Consider the following 5,000-nt stretch of genomic DNA (forward strand, 5'->3'; position numbering starts at 1 on the left):
CATCAAGGAGAGGCCAGAGTGCTCTCCGTCACCCTGGAGACGGGTTTTACACTCCCCCCCTCTCTCTCCATCTCTCTGCCCTCTCTCCATCTCTCTGCCCTCTCTCTTTTTCATCTCTTACTTCACCTCATCATTCCATCACTCTCTCTATCTTCTCTTTTCAAAGGGAAAAATGTTTGTTATTTTCTTCTTCCTGGTGCTGTACTCCCGGCTCTTTGTGTGTGTTAGTATGTGTGTGTGTGTGTGTGTTTGTGTGTGCGTGTGTGTGTGTGTGTGTGTATGTGAGAGAGAGAGAGAGAGAGAGAGAGAGAGAGAGAGAGTGAGATGAGGATGTCTTAGACTTTGACTTCACAGCGAGTCATCCCCAGAGAATATATCATGCACATCACATAGACAAACACACACACACGCACACACGCACACACACACATGCTTCCAAGTTGCTTTGACTGTGTGCTGACGACAGATATGTGACATTTAGAACACTGCCACTTTAGCATCCGGGTTCAATCTGATTCCTTTACTGGCATTCTATTCTGTCTGGTTCACTATGATTCTGTCTGACTCTCTATGATTCTGCCTGGTTCACTATGATTCAGCCTGGTTCACCATGATTCTGCCTGGTTCACCATGATTCTGCCTGGTTCACCATGATTCAGCCGTGATACAGTATGGTCCTCAGTATCACTCCTTCATGGCTCAGTCTTATTCAGTAGGATTCACTCTTATTGCTCAGTCTGACTCAATGGGAGTCAATCTGATTAAATGTGATTCAGTGGGAGTCATTCTGATTCAGTCGGATTCAGCCTGAATCAGTCTGATGGCAGCCGTGGCCTACGCAGCCGGTTAGCACTTCGGACCTGTAACCGGAGGGTTGCCGGTTCGAACCCCGGCCAGTAGGCACGGCTGAAGTGCCCTTGAGCAAGGCACCTAACCCCTCACTGCTCCCCGAGCGCCGCTGTTGATGCAGGTAGCTTACCGCGCTGGGATTAGTGTGTGCTTCACCTCACTGTGTGTACACTGTGTGCTGTGTGTGTTTCACTAATTCACGGATTGGGATAAATGTAGAGACCAAATTTCCCTCAAGGGATCAAAAGAGTATATACACTTATACTTATACGTATATATACTGATTCAGTCCGTGTTTCAGTCTAATTGGGTGGAGCCTCTGATTCTTTCCTGTCTCAGAGCTGATTTCCCTCGTCCTGTTGGGTCCACACCGTCTCTGTGCAGCTGGCCTGGCATGGCCATCCCAGTTATTCCCTCTCTGTGTGTGAGTGCAGACATGGGGGCGTGGCGGATGTCTTCCTCCAGATGGTACCTCAGCGGTAACCTGGGCAACAGGCGGACGAGTGGGCACAGGTCTCGCCCCATCGCCATAGCGATCTCACCCCGAAATCCCCCGGACCATCCCGCCACTGCCCCCCCGATGAGACCAGCGTCTGTCCGCCCTCAATCCATCTGCTCATGCACAGCCCCTCCCACCTGTAGCAACAGACCACTCCCATTACAACAGCCTCCATCCCACTCCAGACAAACACAGTCATGGCAGGGCTCTACACTAACACTTGTGCGCCCAAGTTAAAAAATTTAGGAGCACAGACAAAAATTTGGGCGCACAGTCAGTTCTGTACTTAACTTACACATAATCTAACATTATACTGCAGCTAACACTTAAACATGCCAGTGCACCAATTGCGCATATTAAGAATGACTGACAACATTTAGGCTACAGGAAACAGGATTTTAAAGATCAGTGCCTACTTTATTTTCAGTCTGTTCTATTTTCCTACATTTTGTTAATGTAAAATAATATAATACATTGCCATATTTGCATTTAGCCTGTATATCAAGTATCCTGCCAAATGTAGGCTAATTTATTTATTTGTGAATCCATCTACAGCTAATCCAAATATGCCCATGGTGACCTATCTGACTGCATACTGCCTAATACTACTACTAAAACAGTCCATTTTCTCTTCCACAAAACCCAACATAGGCTAATCAAGGATATATGTTTTATACTTTTAGTTTTTATTTGAAATATCTGCATTGATGGGGGCAGTAGGCAAACGTTAGGCCTACTTTCGTTTTGCACTTCAGCTTGTATTCGGTGTAAACAAACATGCATGCGTGGAAGCCTGGAGTTGTCAGTAGCGTTCTACCTTTGAATAAAATGGGAGTATTACGGGAGGCTACTTTTGTGCCTGTTCGCTACAGCTATATTTTGCATATTGCAGCCAATACGTCAACTGGGCTAAAAGGCATGTTAGGTTACCTTTCCTTCTCTCACTGCATTCTCAGAATCTCATCCTGTTCCTCCGATATCCAATGAATTCGGTGGATAGAAGAACTAATTTCTTCAATCTTTGCATCTTGGCTGGCTAGTCTAACTTTCCGCTTTTTCTGCGCGCTCTTGGATTTGATAGAAGCGACTACTAGCGAGTCACAACGCGAAACTGCTAACGTTGATGGGAGGTGTAGTTTTTATGCTGCATTCGCAACGTGATTCTATGGTTTGCACCAGTAATGTTTCTCGATGTTGCGGTGTATTTTGTAGACAAACATTGACATGGTTAGAAGTCATTCGCACCAGTGCGCCTAAATATTTTTTTGCACTTGCACGGCATCATTTTTACTCGCATGTGCGAGTGAAATGGCCGCACTGTAGAGCCCTGCATTTACAATCATACATACATATATATACACACACTGAAAAAAAACGCACAGACGCGCACGCACAAGCACACGCACACGCACACGCACACACACAGAAGCACAAACACACACACACACACAGAAGCACAAACACACACACACACACACAGAAACACACACACACACACACACACACACACACAGAAACACAAACACACACACACACACACACACACACACACACAGAAGCACACACTCGCACACGCACACGCACACGCACACACACACACACACAGAAGCACAAACACACACACACACACACACACACAGAAACACACACACACACACACACACACACACACACACACACACACACACAGAAGCACAAACACACACACACACACACACACACACACAGAAGCACAAACACACACACTCACACACGCGCACACGCACACGCACACGCACACGCACACACACACCATACACACACACACACAGAAGCACAAACACACACACACACACACACACACACGCACACACAGAAGCACAGACACACACACACACACACACACACACACACGCACACACACACACACACACACACACACGCTCACACGCACACACAGAAGCACAGACACACACACACACACACAGAAGCACAAACACACACACACACACACACACACACACACAGAAGCACAAACACACACACACACACGAACACACACACAGAAGCACAAACACACACACACACGCACACACACGCACACACACACGCACACACACACACACACACACACTCACTAACACTCACACACACACACACACACACACACACTCACTCACTCACACACACGACTTTTGTGCTTATGCAACACAGACAAAAGGATGGTTGAATATATCTGTGTGTGCGGGTGTGTGTGTTTGAGTGTTGAACCTCATGTCTGCACAAGACAGGACAGGAGGACGGTTGTGTGTGTGTGTGTGTGTGTGTGTGTGGGTCAGCTCGAGGCAGAGTGGGCAGCAGTGGTTGACATTTAGCTGTCAGAGCCACTGGGCAGGTCCACTGAGTGACATAGAGAGCCCCCCAGAGCAGAGATAACACAGACAGACACACACACACACACACACACACACACACACACACACACACACACACACACTTCGATGTTCGAGATCTCAATGTTGCCTGTGAGAGAGAGAGATCTCAATGTTGCTTGTAACCACAACCTCAAACACACACACACACACACACACACACAAATAACATTCACGCTATACACAAACACACCATGACATACACTACAGTCTCCACACACACACACACCTCAAACATACACAAACACACCGTAGCCGCACACACACAGACACATGCCCCTCCCACACACAGCCTAACCCTAACCCTAACTTCGAGTGGGGAACATAGGACCCGGGGAACATAGGGATGACCCCCATATTCATGTGTGTGTGTGTGTGTGTGTGTGTGTGTGTGAGACTTTCCCCTTCTGTTCCTCTCTCCTTCTCCATCTCTGTCTCAAATGCACATGCACACCAGAGTTGATCGGATACAAAACTACCCCATCAGAGGGGACAAAGCCTATCCATTAAACAGTTGTTTGTAATTATCCAGACGATAGCCTAAGTTAGCTTCTTTTTCATAAAACGCCTGTAATGTAAGTGAACTGATAACATTTAGATCCTAACCACGATTACCTGGCAACATCTCTGCTGCTTAACTCACTCTTAGATAGAAAAAAAGAAGTTGCTTCCACTCATGTTGCCACACTCCACAGACGTTTACACTAGCCTGTAGGCTAATTAAGTTTAGTTGAATTAGTCTGTAGCATGGCCTAATATTGTGCAGCCAAAATCACCCTGGTCTTATTAATTTGCAATTATGTTTTATGAATGTTTTCTCTAAGTGGCAGTCAGCAGCCAGCCTCTGGTTCAGGAAAGGTTACACCATCAAAATGGATCTGATGGTTAGCAAGAAGAGTAATATCGGCATGCTGCTTTGCACAAGTTCACTGCTGAGGTAAGAAATGTCAAGGCATGTGTGTGCATGCACGCACGCTAGTGTGTGTCTGAGGGAGAGAGAGAGAGGGAGAGAGAGAGGGAGAGAGAGAGGGAGAGAGGGAGAGAGAGAAGATTCCCGCATGTTAAACGCATATTTTGTAGGGTTGGGCGGGGAGGATTGGATCTCCAAAATGGGTCGGATGTAGGGTGACCAGATGAGATTGGCTGAAATTCTGGACGCTTTTTTTTTCATGGGGGGGGGGGGGGGCTTTAGGCCTACAGCGAATTTTCAAACCTGTCCCAAAACACATTTTTATTCAAAC

The 5,000-nt window shown here is 46.8% G+C and overlaps 1 long non-coding RNA gene across 1 annotated transcript in view; it reads right to left on the bottom strand.

The window, feature by feature from the left end:
• Nucleotides 1-5,000, bottom strand: part of LOC121698523 — a 21,985-nt gene that overhangs the window by 6,523 nt on the left and 10,462 nt on the right. Inside the window, exon 2 of the long non-coding RNA XR_006026782.1 lies at nt 4,050-4,058. This is a non-coding gene — a long non-coding RNA (uncharacterized LOC121698523). The remainder of the gene's footprint in view (nt 1-4,049; nt 4,059-5,000) is intronic.

The sequence above is a fragment of the Alosa sapidissima genome, chromosome 23, assembly GCF_018492685.1.
Source record: "Alosa sapidissima isolate fAloSap1 chromosome 23, fAloSap1.pri, whole genome shotgun sequence".
Taxonomy (NCBI): domain Eukaryota; kingdom Metazoa; phylum Chordata; class Actinopteri; order Clupeiformes; family Clupeidae; genus Alosa; species Alosa sapidissima.